We start from the raw sequence: 18955 nt of genomic DNA, 5'->3' as shown, positions 1-18955 counted from the left end.
TTGTCCGTCCATTTTTATATCACGCTAACTTCCGAAACATGACAGAAGTGCGTCTTTCCGGATATGCTTATTCTTGTTCGTGGTGAAATTCGAAAGTCGATCTAGGGATGTCCGTCCATCTGGGCGTCGGTTTCTCCGTTCTCTCTTGAGATCACGCTAACTTCCGACGGAAACAAGCTTTTGGCTCTAAACTTAGTAGAAGTAGTTGTTATTGACGTAAGTTATAGAATGGGGGTGTAGCATACATCTTCACGCAACTTTAGTTTAATTTACTTGTTTCTATGTAATCAAAATTTAAAACAGTAAGCCTTGAATTCACAATATTTGTATTGTCAAAAGAAATGAAAAATAAAATAAAATCTTTGAGAATTTTTTGTATAAAACTGACGTGTTAATTTCTTCCTCCACAAATTGGTGACCTCAGACCTTTCCACACGCGTTTTTAATTCGAATTTTTGGAATAGAATGCCCAAAGGACAATCTAGCCAACAAAACCGAGAGCAATCAGGCGAACTATTCAATTCATCCACAATGTCACATCCTTCAACTATAAACCTACGAATCCCAAGATTCTGGAAGGAAAATCCAGCCGTCTGGTTTGCGCAATTGGAAGCTCAGTTCGAAAATTATAACATATCAACGAAACGGTCAAAATACTTCACTGTATTGCCTGAGCTTGACCCAGAATTGTTGGCCCAAGTAAGTGACATAATTTTGGAACCACCAACCGATGCGTACACTCGAATGAAGAAGCGTCTCATCGACCATTTCTCTATTTCTGAGGAAAAGAGGATTCAACGCTTGCTTAACGAGATGCCTATCGGAGATAAAAAACCAAGTTCCTTATTACGCGAGATGCGAAATTTAGCTAATGGAGGTGTAAAAGACGAAATTTTGAGAACATGTTTGTCCGTCTGTTCGTAGGTCTTCCCGTCCGTCCGTACGTTTGGCCTTCCATCTGTTGAAAGCACACTAACTTCAAAACGAAACAAGTTACCGACCCGAAACTTGGCAGAAGTCGTAGGTCAGTGGTATTTTGTAAATGTATCACATCCATTTAGACCGATCTCCCGATTTTATTTCTTGGACATCTAGACACCGAAATGTTTATCAGATTTTTTAGAAATTGGAAATCTAGAGATATTTTAGGTCTATTAAGAAATATTTCAAAGTGAACAAAGAAAAAGTGAACGATGTTCATATGCAATCCATGGGAGAGGGTATATAAGATTCGATAGGACCAAACTTTTGTTCGGTACATACTTGTAAGTAAATAAACAATTGAATTGCAATTTGTTTTCCTACTCAAACAAATTTCCTGAACCTATGAAGTGCTTCTTATCATCACAATTTTCTATCATATCTGTTTGTTGTATTATTTTGGGACATGAGTGGAAGATTATTGGCGAAGGATTTTAATCGATTCATAAAAGGGTTTTTGATGAGTTAACATCAGATATCACGAAAAAATCTTATACGAAGTATAAAGTTCCAAAAATCGATGAACTAGGTTATATAATGGGTCTATTCAGGGGAATACGTGGGTCATACGTCGATGACTACCATAAACAAGTATATACGGCCGTAAGTTCGGCCAGGCCGAAGCTTATGTACACTCCACAATGGATTGCGTTTTTCTAAACACTGCCATCCACAATCGAATTACTTAAGTTGCGGTAACGCTTGCAGATGGTAAGGTATCTTAAAACCTCCTAACACCGTCTTCTAAATTGTATGTAAGTCCATACGTGGTATATATTAAACCAAAAAATATCGATCAAATACGTATATAATTCAGTTTGACAAAATTTTCTATAGACATAAAATTTTGACAAAAGTTTCTATAGAAATAAAATTTTAACAAAATTTTCTATAGACATAAAATTTTGACAAAAGTTTCTATAGAAATAAAGTTTTGACAAAAGTTTCTATAGAAATAAAATTTTGACAAAATTTTCTATAGAGATAACATTTTGACAAAATTTCTATAGAAATAAAATTTTGACAAAATTTTCTATAGAAATAAAATTTTGACAAAATTTTCTATAGAAATAAAATTTTGACAAAATTTTCTATAGAAATAAAATTTTGACAAAATTTTCTATAGAAATAAAATTTTGACAATATTGACAAAATTTTCTATAGAAATAAAATTTTTGTAGATTATTTTTGGCTCGATTGGCAACCATGATTATGAACCGATATGGATCAATTTCTGCATGGATGTTAGAGACCATATACTAAATTTTGCCCCTCAAAGAGGCTCCGGCGGTCAAATCTGGAGAACGGTTTATATGGGGGCTATATATAATTATGGACCTATATGGACAAAATTCTGGCAGGGTTGTTAAATATCATATATTAACACCATGTTCCAAATTACAACCGGCTTGGATGAAATTTGCTTCTATTAGAGACTCCACAAGCCAAATCTGGGGATCGGTTTATATGGGGGCTATATATAATTATGGACCTATATGGACAAAATTCTGGCACGGTTGTTAAATATCATATATTAACACCATGTTCCAAATTACAACCGGATCGGATCAAATTTGCTTCTCTTTGAGGCTCCGCAAGCCAAATCTGGGGATCGGTTTATATGGGGGCTATATATAATTAAGGACTGATATGGACCAATTTTTGCATGGTTGTTAGAGACCATATACCAACACCATGTACCAAATTTCAGCCGGATCGGATGAAATTTGCTTCTCTTTGAGGCTCCGCAAGCCAAATCTGGGGATCGGTTTATATGGGGGGCTATATATAATTATGGACCAACACCATGTACCAAATTTCAGCCGGATCGGATGAAATTTGCATCTCTTTGAGGCTCCGAAAATCAAATCTGGGGATCGGTTTATATGGGGGCTATATATAATTATAGACCAACACCATGTACCAAATTTCAGTCGGATCGGATAAGCAATATTTCGATGTGTTACAATTTTTGCATGGTTTTTAGAGACCACATACCAACACCATGTTCAAAATTTCAGCCGGATCGGATGAAATTTGCATCTCTTTGAGGCTCCGAAAATCAAATCTGGGGATCGGTTTATATGGGGGCTATATATAATTATAGACCAACACCATGTACCAAATTTCAGTCGGATCGGATTAGCAATATTTCGATGTGTTACAAACGGAATGATAAAGTTAATATACCCACATCCTATGGTGGAGGGTATAAAAAGTGAATTACCCGAATTTATTCTGATAATTGGTTGATAGTTTTGCTGCAAGTAGAGGATGCTGATGAGGAATGTGGTAATTCCGAAACAGCTGTACATCCAACCATCTTGCAGTCTATAGGGCTTTGCCCAAATAAATTTGACAAGCATACTTTTCCTCTGTTGGTTAAGCTACACTTGTAGTTTAGTCAATGCATGGCTTTAAGCTGAGATCAAAAAAAAACAAAAAAAAAAACAAGTATATACGGCCGTAAGTTCGGCCAGGCCGAATCTTATGTACCCTCCACCATGGATTGCGTAGGAACTTCTATTAAAGGCTGTCATCCACAATCGAATTACTTGGGTTGCGATAAAACTTGCCGATGGCAAGGTATCGTAAAACTTTTTAACACTGTCTTCTAAATTGTAAGTTAGCCTATACGGGGTATATATTAAACAAAAAAAGGCCGATTAAATACGTATATAATCTAGTTTGACAAAATTTTCTATAGAAATAAAATTTTGACAAAATTTTCTATAGAAATGAAACCTTGACAAAATTTTCTATAGAAATAAAATTTTGACAAAATTTTCTATAGAAATAAAAATTTGACAAAATTTTCTATAGAAATAAAAACTTGACAAAATTTTCTATAGAAATAAAATGTTGACAAAATTTTCTATGGAAGTAAAATGTTGACAAGATTTTCTATAGCAATACAATTTTGACAAAAATTTTTATAGAAATAAAATGTGGACAAAATTTTGTATAGAAATAAAATTTTGACAAAATTTTGTATAGAAATAAAATGTTGACAAAATTTTCTACAGAAATAATTTTTTTACAAAATTTTCTATAGAAATAAAATTTTGACAAACATTTCTATAGAAATAAACTTTTGACAAAACTTTCTATAGAAATGAAATTTTAACAAAAATTTCTATAGTAATAAAATTTGACAAAATTTTCTATGGAAAGAAAGTTTTGGTAGATTACAAAATTTTCTATAGAAATAAAATTTTGACAAAATTTTCTATGGAAATAAAATTTTGACAAACATTTGTATAGAAATAAACTTTTGACAAAACTTTCTATAGAAATGAAATTTTGACAAAACTTTCTATAGTAATAAAATTTGACAAAATTTTCTATGGAAATAAAGTTTTGGTAGATTATTTTTGGCGATATGGACCAATTTTTACATGGCTGTTAGAGGCCATATATTGACAAAATGTACCAAATTTCAACCGTATCGGATGACTTTTGCTCCTCCAAGAGGTTCCGGACGTCAAATCTGGGGACGGTTTATATGGGAACTATATACAATTATGGACCGATATGGACCAATTTTTGCATGGTTGTTAGAGACCATATACTAACACCATGTACCAAATTTCAACTGGATCGGATGAATTTTGCTCTTCCAAGAGGCTCCGGAGGTCAAATCTGGGGATCGGTTTATATGGGGGCTATATATAATTATGGACCGATATGGACCAATTTTTGCATGGTTATTAGAGGCCGTAAACTAACATGAAGTACCAAATTTCAACCGGATGGGATGAATTTTGCCCCTCCAAGAGGCTCCGGTGGTCAAATCTGGGGATCGGTTTATATGGGGGCTATATATAATTATGGACCGATATGGACCAATTTTTGCATGGTTGTTAAAAACCGTATACTAAGACCACGTACTAAATTTCAACCGGATCGGATGAATTTTGCCCCTCCAAAAGTCTCCGGAGGTCAAATTTGGGGGTCGGTTTATATGGGGGCTATACGTAAACGTAGTCCGATATGGCCCATTTTCAATAACATCCGACCTACATCAATAACAACTACTTGTGCCAAGTTTCAAGTCGATAGCTTGTTTCGTTCGGAAGTTAGCGTGATTTCCACAGACGGACGGACAGCCGGACAGACGGACAGACGGACAGACGGACGGACGGACGGACATGCTTAGATCGACTCAGAATTTCACCACGACCCAGAATATATATACTTTATGGGGTCTTAGAGCAATATTTCGATGTGTTACAAACGGAATGACAAAGTTAATATACCCCCATCCTATGGTGGAGGGTATAAAAACTTTAAACCAAAGATGCTAAATCCTCAAAATAAGTCTTAGCCTATATTTGAAGTTTTTTTATCTTAAATCTGAAGATGCAATATTTCAGTTAATTTAAGGATGATTTCTTTAAATCAAAAATTTGTTTCTTTATTTTAAGGAAATTTTTCCTTAGTTCTAAGACGTGCAAAGGATGCACATTTACAAAATTTGTGTCCTAAATTTAATGAAAAATTTTCGTTGAAGCAAAGATTATAAGCTTTATTCTAATTAAAAATTCATTATTTTAAAGAAATTTGTCCTTAATATTTTGTAAATTGCGCATCCTAAAATTTAGATTGCGTAATCTTTAATATAACGTAAATATTTTTTTCAGTGAATATTTTCTTTGTGTATAAGAAAAAATTTCCTTGAAATAATTTACAACTTTTGCCTGCCTGATGATTATTTCCCTTTAATGAATTTAAAAATTTATGCTTAAAGTTTTCCATTGCCTCTCACCCCCATAATCTCCCAGCTTAAGAGAATTTACACCATCAAGCGTTAGTTTGATATAATAACAAGGACTCATAGCATCCGTATAAGCTATGGATGGTATCTAAACAATTTCAAGTAATTTATTATAATTTTGGAAGGGGACCAAAAACCGTTGTCGAATGGCTAAGAATATATCTGCAATTTTCTTGTCTTGATTCATTTCTTGTCTCATCAAAATCATTAACAATGATTGATAGTCGTAAATAAATCACGCATTATTTCATGTTTTCACATGAATGACTGACTGAATGTCTCAATGACGGAATGAATGAATGAATGAATTAAATGTTGTAAAGACTAAAACTGTTGTTCGAATCCAAAACACGCGTTGTTCTTTCAAGTTTGTGTTTTTGTTTTTAACGCCTGTATTGTCCTATGAGTAGACATATTTCCCGTAAATGGGAATGGTATGGGAGTATGGATACTTAAACAGTTGCTGGCCGACAACACTCAAAGAAATGGGTGACTTTGATTGAAATATGTTTTGTTTAAGGTGATTGGTATTGTGGTAAAATAAGAGCTACGATAAAACAAAACAAGTATATACGGCCGTAGGTTCGGCCAGGCCGAATCTTATGTACCCTCCACCATGGATTGAGTAGAAACTTCTACGAAAGACTGTCATCCACAATCGAATTACATGCGTTGTGGAATATTAAAATTTTTTAACATCGTTTTCTAAATTGTGACTTAGTCTATACATGGTAGAGAGCCAGAAATGAAATATGGGGTTGCTTCTATGGGGGCTATATACAATTATGAACTTGATATGGACCAATTTTTGTGTGATTGGGAATCGATTTATCTGAGGGCTATATATAACTATAGACCGATATGGACCTAGTTGGGCATGGATTTTAACAGCCATATAATAGCACAATGTACCAAATTTCAACTGACTCGGATGAAATTTGCTCTTCCAAGAGGCTCCAAAACCAAATATCGGGATCAGTTTATATGGGGGCTATATATGATTATGGACTGATATGGACCACTTTTGTCATGGCTGTTAAATATTATACACTACCACCACGTATCAAATTTCAACCAGATCGGATAAATTTTGCTTCTCCAAAAGGCACCGGAGGTCAAATCTGGGGATCGGTTTATATGGGGGCTATATATATATTTTGGACCGATGTGGACCATTTTCTGCATGGCCATTAGAGACCATATACTAAGACCATGTACCAAATTTCAGCCGGATAGGATGAAATTTGCTTCTCTTAGAGGCTCCGCAAGCCAAATCGGGGGATCGGTTTACATGGGGGCTATATATAATTATGGACCCATTTCGACAAATTTTTGCATGGGTGTTTGAGGTCACCACGTACCAAATTTCAACTGAATCATATGAATTTTGGTCTTCCAAGAGGATCCGGAGTTCAAATCTGGTGATCGGTTTATATGGGGGCTATATATATATATATATATATATATATATATATATATATATATATATATATATATATATATATATATATATATATATATATATATATATATATATATATATATATATATATATATATATATATATATATATATATATATATATATATATATATATATATATATATATATTTTGGACCGATGTGGACCATTTTTTGCATGGTCATTAGAGACCATATACTAACACCATGTACCAAATTTCAGCCGGATCGGATGAAATTTGCTCCTCTTAGAGGCTCCGCAAGCCAAATCGGGGGATCGGTTTGTATGGGGGCTATATATAATTATTGACCGATGTGGACCAATTTTTGCATAGTTGTTAGAGACCGTACAATAACACCACGTACCAAATTTCAACCGGATCGGATGAAGTTTTCTCCTCCAAGAGGCTCCGGAGTTCAAATCTGGTGATCGGTTTGTATGGGGGCTATATATAATTATCGACCGATGTGGACCATTTTCTGCATGGTTATTAGAGACCATTTAGTGACACCATATACCAAATTTCAGCCGGATCGGATCAAATTTGCTTCTCTTAGCGGCTCCACAAGCCAAATCGAGGGATCGGTTTATATGGGGGCAATATATAATTATTGACCGATGTGGACCATTTTCTGCATGGTCATTAGAGACCATATAGTAACACCATGTACGAAATTTCAGCCGGATCGGATCAAATTTGCTTCTCTTAGAGGCTCCGCAAGCCAAATCGGGGGATCGGTTTATATGGGGGGCTATATATAATTATAGATCGATGTGGACTATTTTCTGCATGGTAATTAGAGACCATATACTTACACCATGTACCAAATTTCAGCCGGATCGGATGAAATTAGCTTTTCTTAGAGGCTCCGCAAGCCAAATCGGGGGATGGGTTTATATGGGGGCTATATATAATTATGGACCGATGTGGACCAATTTTTTGCATAGTTGTTAGAGACCATATACTTACACCATCTACCAAATTCCATCCGGGTCGGATGAAATTTGCTTCTCTTAGAGGCTCCGCAAGCCAAATCGGGGGATCGGTTTATATGGGAGCTATATATAATTATATACCGATGTGGACCATTTTCTGCATGGTCATTAGAGACCATATACTAACACCATGTACGAAATTTCAGCCGGATCGGATCAAATTTGCTTCTCTTAGAGGCTCCGCAAGCCAAATCGGGGGATCGGTTTATATGGGGGCTATATATAATTATTGACCGATGTGGACCAATTTTTGCATGATTGTTAGAGATCATATGCTGACACCATGTACCAATTTTCAGCCGAATCGGATGTAATTTGCTTCTCTTAGAGTCCCCGCAAACCAAATTTGGGGGTCTTTTTATATGGGGGCTATATATAATTATAGACCGATGTGGACCAATTTTCGCATGGTTGTTAGAGATCATATGCTGACACTGTTTACCAAATTTCAGCCGATTCGGATGAAATTTGCTTCTCTTAGAGTCCCCGCAAGACAAATTTGGAGATCCCTTTATATGGAGCCTATACGTAAAAGTGGACCGATATTGCCCATTTGCAATACCATCCGACCTACATCAATAACAACTACTTGTGCCAAGTTTCAAGTCGATAGCTTGTTTCGTTCGGAGGTTAACGTGATTTCAATAGACGGACGGACATGCTCAGATCGACTCAGAATTTCACCACGACCCAGAATATACAGTTTGTCAAGAAAGTGTTTTGACAATGGGATAAAAATTATGTTTTGTTCCAAAATTAAATATAATGAAATTTTAAAAAAAATATTTTATTATGTATTTTGCAAAGTATACATACGTACACAGAATTAAAAATTTAATAAAATATTTAATATTTCAATTATTTCTAGAAGTTGAAATAGTTGGCAATGTCAAAAACTTTCTTGACATACTGTATGTATTTTATGGGGTCTTAGAGCAATATTTCGATGTGTTACAAACGGAATGTCAAAGTTAATATACCCCCATCCTATGGCGGAGGGAATAAAACAATCAATTTAGTTAATTTTCCATTTTTATATTTTACACTGAAAAAAAAATAAATCTAACGCAATGTTAAGGACAAAATTCTTTAAAACAAAGACATTTTAATTAAAAGATAGTTAATAGTCATTGTTTCAAAAAATGTTTCATTAAATTTAGGACACAAATTACCACCGTGGTGCAACGGTTAGCATGCCCGCCTTGCATACACAAGGTCGTGGGTTCGATTCCTGCTTCGACCGAACACCAAAAAAATTTTTCAGCGGTGGATTATCGCACCTCAGTAATGTTGGTGACATTTCTGAGGGTTTCAAAGCTTCTCTAAGTGGTTTCACTGCAACGTGGAACGCCGTTCGGACTCGGCTATAAAGAGGAGGTCCCTTGTCATTGAGCTTAACATGGAATCGGGCAGCACTCAGTGATAAGAGAGAAGTTCACCAATGTGGTATCACAATGGACTGAATAGCCTAACTGAGCCTGATACATCGGGCTGCCACCTAACCTACCCTACCCTAGGACACAAATTTTGGAAATTTGCGTCCATCTGTCAAAGTCGTGGGTCCTTGAAGAAATTCAAATTTTCCTTAAAGTAAAGAAAAAAGTTTTTATCTAACAGAAATCGTCTTAAATATTAAATCTTTAGATTTCAAATAACAAGTATATTAAGTAAGTTCGGCCAGGCCGAATCTTATGTACCCTTCACAATGGATTGCGTATGAACTTCTACTAATGACTGTCATCCACAATCACATGGTGTAGTAGATAATAATGCTCAAATTGGTTTTTTAAATATATTCTATTTAAGTCAATAATATGGTTTTCCAACTTTTTTTTCAGTGTATCCAGGTATTTGTTAATGAGATGTTTTTCTCTTAATGGAAATAATTGCCCTAATCATCATAATGATTTTGCTGTTTATACAAAAGATTTCCCCCAGATTTTATTCGAGAAGCACATCACACTTCTCTATTGTTTTTTTTTTCGTTTTCTTTCTGGTAATTGTGGAGCAAAAAATTATGGAAGGAGAGTGTAGAGTTTTAACAGCATTGGTAAATACATTTTTTAAGGAGCTTTGTTATTTTTATACCCAAAACCATAGAATGGTGAGGGGGGTACAATAAATTTTTCATTTCGTTTGTAAAAAATGAAAATATTAATGTCCGACTTTATAAAGAATACCCAGCAAAAAAATTTTTTAATATTGTTATAAAAGCACACCTTTAAAAGTTTTGCACTTCCAAAAATGTTATCCCAAAGACGTTCTTTATTTAAGTTACGCAGGAAGATATTTTAATTCGTTTTTTTTTTCATAAATATTTTTATACCCACCACCATAGAATGGTGATGGGGGTATAATAAGTTTGTCATTCCGTTTGTAACACATCGAAATATCGTTTTCCGACTATATAAAGTATATATATTCTTGATCAGGGAGAAATTCTAAAACGATATAACCATGTCCGTCTGTCTGTCTGTCTGTTGTAATCACGCTACAGCTTTCAATAATGGAGATATCGTCCAGCAATTTGGCACAGATTCGTCTTTTGTTTGCAGGCAGAAATTTTTCCAATTTAAAATTTTAATTGAGTTTTAAAAATGATTCAATAAAAAAATTAATTGATTTAACAATTTTCTTTTAAATTGAAACAAAAATCAATCACAAAAATAATGGTATCAATTAGTTATTTAATTAGATCAATTAATTTTTTAATTGGCCTTCAATTAAATTTTTAATTTATACTATTATTTCTGTGATTGAAGACATTTCAACTAAAAAAATTGATTGAATCAATTAATTTCTTGATTGAATCAGAAAAAAAATGTGTGTGTAAATTGAATATGGATGACAGTCTTTTAGCAGAAATGTGGATGTAATCTATGGTGGAGGGTAGCTAAAATTATGCCTGCAGATGTCCTCATTTTTTATTTTTATTTCCAGAATTTAAAAAAAAAGTTCCTTTGGCTTTGGCTTCTTCCCATCATGCCTGACAAAATTTATAACTCAAAACTTACCATATATCAAATCACCTTTATTTTAATAATTAACAAAAAAATGCCCAAAATTTTCGAATACATTTAATTTGTTTATTCAATATTAAATATTTTTATATTTTTTAAATATCTTTAAGATTGATTTCTTATCTTGTATATATTATATCATATATCATATTTTGTTAGCTATCTTTTTTCTTCAAGTTATTCATAAATTTTACAATACTTATGTATATAAATACGAGCTTCCTTTCTTCCTTTTTTATCTTTTTTAACCATATACGTATAAATATGGCAAATAGATTTAAGGTATAATAATATGTCATTCCATTTTGTTTAAACAAAATCATCTGTAAACCCATGAATATGATTGTTGTTTGATTATAATAAAAATCTTGATATTTTTCTTTTGACTAATAACAATATCAAATTTTATTAAAACATTTTTAAATGTTTTTGTTTTCAATTTGTCTATATAAACTTTTCGTTATGGTTTCGGTACTTTGTTTGCAATGAATTCGTTACTGGCTTTGGTTTCAAGAAAAATTATTTTTTTTTGTTAAATTCTCATTTATTATTACATTATTATTATTATTTTTTTCTAAATTTATAACTTTTTAAGTTTTCTATTTAATTTTTATTTTTTTTTTTTTTGTAATTCGTATATTTCTCTTATAATCTATGGATTTCTATACAACATGAAAAGTAGAAAAAACAATTTAAAATTGCATTGAGTTTTTATAATTTTTTCATTCATTCATTTTTCTATAACTTATAATTTTATTTTAATATATATGTTAAAAAATTATATGTTTTCTATTACATATAGTATTCAATTTAATCTTATTCTTGTAATGGAATACGTATTTTTTTATATGGCTACTATAGACATTTAGTATTCTGTTTTTTATTTATATATATAAAAAATTCTATACAAAATAATATATATGCAATTTATATACACTGCAAGTATTTAGTGCTTTTTAAGCAAAAAAAAAAAAGAAAAAATAGAGTAAAAAAAAACAACTTTTGAAATTTGAAACAAAATAATAAAACAAATAAACTAAAATAAAATAAAATAAAATAGAATAAAATAGAATAAAATAAAACAAACTAAAATAAAATAAAACAAACTAAAATAAAATAAAATAAAATAAAATAAAATAAAATAAAATAAAATAAAATAAAATAAAATATAATTATATTAAATAAAACAAATAAAAATAAAACAAAATAAGATAAAACAAAATAAAACAAAATAAAATAAAATAAAATAAAATAAAATAAAAAAAAATAAAATAGAAAAAAATAAAATAAAATAAAATAAAATAAAATAAAATATAATTAAATTAAATAAAACAAATCAAAATAAAACAAAATAAGATCAAACAAAATAAAATAAAATAAAATAAAATAAAATAAAATAAAATAAAATAAAATAAAATAAAATAAAATAAAATAAAATAAAACAAAACAAAATAAAATAAAATAAAATAAAATAAAAAATATGGAATTTTCGAATAGAAGTAATAATGCATAATTATATAACAGACCATAGTTACACATTTTTTTTATTTTTAAATATTTTTAATAAAACTATAAAAAATCAATAAAATAATATATAATATCCTATTGTATACTATATATTATTTTATTGATTTTAAAAGAAACAATAAGAATAAGAATAAGAAAAAATTGTATAAAAAAATACAAAATGGTAACTTTAAACAAGTATATACGGCCGTAAGTTCGGCCAGGCTTAATCTTATGTATCCTCCACCATGGATTGCGTAGAAACTTCTACGAAAGACTGTCATCCACAATCGAATTACTTGGGTTGTGGTATCTTAAAACTTCTTAACATCGTTTTCTAAATTGTGAGTTAGTCCATACGTCTACAAATAATTACAAATCGACATGGAAATTGAAATATGGGGGTCGCTTATATGGGGGCTATATAGAATTATGAACTTGATATGGAAAAATTGAGTGATTGGGGATCGATTTATCTGAGGGCTATATATAACTATAGACCGATATGGACCTAGTTAGGCATGGTTGTTAACGGCCATATACTAGCACAATGTACCAAATTTCAAGTCGGATGAAATTTGCTTCTCCAAGATGCTACGAGCTACGATAAAAAAAGAAGTATATACGGCCGTAAGTTCGGCCAGGCCGAATCTTATGTACCCTCCACCATGGATTGCGTAGAGACTTCTACGAAAGACTGTCATCCATAATGGAATTACTTGCGTTGTGGTATCTTAAAATTTCTTAACATCGTTTTCTAAAATGTGACTTAGTCTATACGTGGTAGAGAGCCAGAATTGAAATATAGGGGTCGCTTATATGGGGGCTATATACAATTATGAACTTGATATGGACCAATTTTTGTGTGATTGGGGATCGATTTATCTGAGGGCTATATATAACTATAGACCGATATGGACCTAGTTGGGCATGGATTTTAACAGCCATATAATAGCAAAATGTACCAAATTTCAACTGACTCGGATGAAATTTGCTCCTCCAAGATGCTCCAAAACCAAATCTCGGGATCGGTTTATATGGGGGCTATATATATTATGGACTGATATGGACCACTTTTGGCATGGTTGTTAAATATCATATACTACCACCACGTACCAAATTTCAACCAGATCGGAAGAATTTTGCTTCTCCAAAAGGCACAGGAGGTCAAATCTGGGGATCGATTTATATGGGGGCTATATATAATTATGGACTGATATGAACCAATTTTTGCATGGGTATTTGAGGCCATATATTAACACCATGTACCAAATATCAACTGAATCATATGAATTTTGGTCTTCCAAGAGGCTCCGGAGGTCAAATCTGCTGATCGATTTATATGGGGGCTATATATAATTATGGACCGATGTGGACCAATTTTTGCATGGTCATTAGGGACCATATTCTAACGACATATACCAAAATTCAGGCGGATCGGATGAAATTTGCTTCTCTTAGAGGCTCCGCAAGCCAAATCGGGGAATCGGTTTATATGGGGGCTATATATAATTATGGACTGATGTGGACCAATTTTTGCATGGTTGTTAGAGACCATATACTAACACCATGTACCAAATTTCAGCCGGATCGGATGAAATTTGCTTCTTTTGGAGCAATCGCAAGCCAAATTTTGGGAGTCCGTTTATATGGTAGCTATACGTAAAAGTGGACCGATATGGCCCATTTGCAATACCATCCGACCTAACAGATTGACTGATAAGTCCCCGGTCTGACACATAGATGGCATCGCTAGTATTAAATGCATATTATTTTTATATAGTACCAACCTTCAAATGATTCGTTTCAAAATTTGACGTCTGTAAGTGAATTAGTTTGTGAGATAGAGCGTCTTTTGTGAAGCAACTTTTGTTATTGTGAAAAAAAATGGAAAAAAAGGAATTTCTTGGTTTGATAAAATACCGTTTTCTGAAGGGGAAAAATGCGGTGGAAGCAAAAACTTGGCTTGATAATGAGTTTCCGGACTCTGCCCCAGGGAAATCAACAATAATTGATTGGTATGCAAAATTCACGCATGGTGAAATGAGCACGGAGGACGGTGAACGCAGTGGACGCCCGAAAGATGTGGTTACCTACGAAAACATCAAACAAATCCACAAAATGATTTTGAATGACCGTAAAATGAAGTTGATCGAGATAGCAGAGGCCTTAAAGATATCAAAGGAACGTGTTGGTCATATCATTCATCAATATTTGGATATGCGGAAGCTCTGTGCAAAATGGGTGCCGCGCGAGCTTACATTTGACCAAAAATGATGATGATTCTGAGCGGTGTTTGCAGCTGTTAACTAGTAATACACCCGAGTTTTTCCGTCGACATGTGACAATGGATGAAACATGGCTCCATCACTACACTCCTGAGTCCAATCGACAGTCGGCTGAGTGGACAGCGACCGGTGAACCGTCTCCGAAGCGTAGAAAGACTCAAAAATCCGCTGACAAAGTAATGGCCTCTGTTTTTTGGGGTGCACATGGAATAATTTTTATCGATTATCTTGAGAAGGGAAAAACCATCAACGGTGACTATTATATGGCTTTATAGGAGCGTTTGAGGGTCGAAATCGCTGCAAAACGGCCCCATATGAAGAAGAATAAAGTGTTGTTCCATCAAGACAACGCACCGTGCCACAGGTTAGGTTAGGTTAGGTGGCAGCCCGATATTTCGGGCTCACTTAGACTATTCAGTCCATTGTGATACCACATTGGTGAACTTCTCTCTTATCACTGAGTGCTGCCCGATTCCATGTTAAGCTCAATGGCCGAGTCCGAACGGCGTTCCACATTGGAGTGAAACCACTTAGAGAAGCTTTGAAACCCTCAGAAATGTCACCAGCATTACTGAGGTGGGATAATCCACCGCTGAAAAACTTTTTGGTGTTCGGTCGAAGCAGGAATCGAACCCACGACCTGGTGTATGCAAGGCTGGTATGCTAACCATTGCACCACGGTGGCTCCCACAAGTCATTGAGAACGATGGCAAAAATTCATGAATTGGGCTTCGAATTGCTTCCCCACCCACCGTATTGTCCAGATCTGGCCCCAGCGACTTTTTCTAGTTCTCAGACCCCAAAAGGATGCTCGCAGGGAAAAAATTTGGCTGCAATGAAGAGGTGATTGCCGAAACTGAGGCCTATTTTGAGGCAAAACCGTAGGAGTACTACCAAAATGGTATCAAAAAATTGGAAGGTCGTTATAATCGTTGTATCGCTCTTGAAGGGAACTATGTTGAATAATAAAAACGAATTTTGACAAAAAAATGTGTTTTTTTGTTAGACCGGGGACTTATCAGCCAACCTATTATGGTGGAGGGTATAAAAAAAAATATAATGTTTTAATTTTGTTTTTTTTTCAAATTTTTACATGACAATAAATAATTCATAAATATATAAAAGAACATAAAAGTTAATTTACTTTAATACACAATTTTTAACAGGTTTACTAAATTTATAAAAAAAACATAATTATTTTTTTTTTAATTTTTACATGGCAATAATTAATTCATAAATATATAAAAGAACCTGAAAGCCAAATTACTTCAATTTACTTTACTTTAGTAAGTTTAATAAACTTATAAAAAAAAAAACATTAAATTAATTTAAAAATATATTATAATTAAATAATAGTTAATAAAGCGTAATTATATAAAATAACATAGAATATAAATTTATTATATTTTTTCTTTAATTTATAAATATTTATAATAAAGTAAAAAAAAAATAAAAAAGAAAAAAGGCTACCAAATAGAGCACAAGAAAAATACATTGTAGAAAACCCTGTTTTAATTTTATTTTTCCATATTTTAATGTGTTTAATTAAATGATAACACAAACAGTTTATTTTACAATATTTTAAAATAAAATAATAACATAAAATAATAACAATAAAATAATAATAATAACAAATAAAAAATTAAAAATACGATATTATTAAATAGTAATTACGAATGCATTATGATACAGAAAACCAGAGTTTATTTTTTGTAGTTTTTAAATATAATTAATAAAACAATAAAAAAAACTGATAGAATAATATATGATACACAATATGGTACCAAACAAAAAAAAATTCTATAGAAAATATTTTGTTAACATCACTAACTACTATATAATATATAAAATATTTAATAAGGTAATAAAACAATTTAAATAAAATAAAAAATATAGTATTTTTAAATAGTAGTTAGTCAATAAAATTAAACAATTTCACAATAAGCTTTTTTTTAAATTATTAAGTATTTTTAACAAAATTAAATTTATTTATTTGTAGTTTTTAATTATAATTAATAAAACAATAAAAAAACTGATAGAATAATATATGATACACAATATGGTACCAAAAAAAAAAATCTGTAGAAAATATTTTGTTAACATCACTATACCATATTTACTATATAATATATATAATATTTAATAAGGTAATAAAACAATTTAAATAAAATAAAAAATATAGTATTTTTAAATAGTAGTTAGTCAATAAAATTAAACAATTTCACAATAAGTTTTTTTTTTAAATTATTAAGTATTTTTAACAAAATTAAATTTAAACTAAATTTAAAGTAGATTTAAATTTAAAGTAATAAATAATATGGTACAAGATAACTACATAGTAGAAAAGCCTTTTTTAAAATTTTAGTTTTTCTTTTGCCTAAGATTTGTTTATTTTTATATTCTGCGTATTTTAAAACTACATATAATACATAATAGTTTATTATTATTTACAGATCACATGTATCATTTTATAATTTATTATTTACATATTATAAAATTTCTTTAAGATTGTTTTTTTTTAAGAGGGCAGAGTTGTTTTGATTTTTGGAAGTTTTTATTGAGCTTATTTTGAAGTTATTTATTTATTTATTTTTGCAAATAGATGGTTTTTGTTTAACAATTTCGTTTCTTATATTCCTGGGCTCATAAGCAATATAAAAAAAGAAATTGTTAGATATTCTGGAGATAAAATAATTATTCGAATTATAACTTATTTATATAAATATTAAAAAATATATTAACTCAAAAAAAGTAATAATAGTGCAAACATTTATATATAAAATAAATAAATTAATAATTAATTAGTTTTATACTAATTAAATAAAAAATATCACAATTATAAAAATTTTAAATATACAAGTTACAAAGTTATTTAATTTTAATTTTATTTTATTAAAATAATTTAATGGAATACAATTTCTTTTTCTTTCTTTTCTGGAGATAAAATAATTATTTGAATTATAACTTATTTATATAAATATTAAAAAAAATATATTAATACAAAAAATAATAGTTTTAAAAATGCCAAAATTTTTATTAAATTTTTAAAATAAAATAAAAACTAAAACTACAATAATTAAATTTAAAAATTAAAAAAAATATGACAATACAAAAAAAAAATATTAATAAAGTTACAAAGTTTTTTATTTTAACCCTTTCACTACCGAAATAAAACTAATATTAAAAACTTTATTTCTTCTTCTGTTTTCACTTGCACTAATAGCATGAAGACCTAAAATTGTAGTTTTGAGGACCTACCTCAATTACTTCAAGAGCTATATGAGTTTGTTCAGAAAATATGATCCTTCAATTGTGACCAAATGGCCATACGAATATAAACACCTTTTGGCCTATAATAGATTTCGAAGTGTGAGAAAAAATACAAAAAAAAAACTCGAAAAAATATCAGCGATAGTTTTTGTATAGATGTCCATTTACTAGAGACATACAGTAGAAAAATGGTCTTAAAATTTCGTATTTTTCGTTTATTGTTAAAGAAGTTCATAAAAATGCAGTGAGCACTAAAGCTCACCAATATAGAAAATATTTATATAAGTTATTTAGATTAAAACCTTTACTTTAAAATAAAATCCAGAAATAAATCGAAACTAAGTGGGGGGGTTAGAGTTTGGTGTCGTTTTCGAATGTCCTTTGAAGTGGACATCGGTAGGGAAAGGGTTAATTTTATTTTATTAAAATAATTTTAATAGAATAAAATTTCTTTTAAAAGACATATCATAACATTTTCAATAAATCATTAAAAATAAATATTATTTTAAATATATATATTTTTTTTAAATGATGAGGCATCTACATGCTTAAGAAATAAAATCACGGGTTTAATCTATTTATAAAATATAAAATGGGTTGATTTCATTACAACCAACAGAATGATAGTATACCCTGTGGAGAACTGAGAAAACTAC

This window comes from Haematobia irritans, chromosome 5 (assembly GCF_050003625.1).
Source record: "Haematobia irritans isolate KBUSLIRL chromosome 5, ASM5000362v1, whole genome shotgun sequence".
Lineage (NCBI taxonomy): Eukaryota > Metazoa > Arthropoda > Insecta > Diptera > Muscidae > Haematobia > Haematobia irritans.
Note: the sequence above shows the minus strand (reverse complement) of the source record.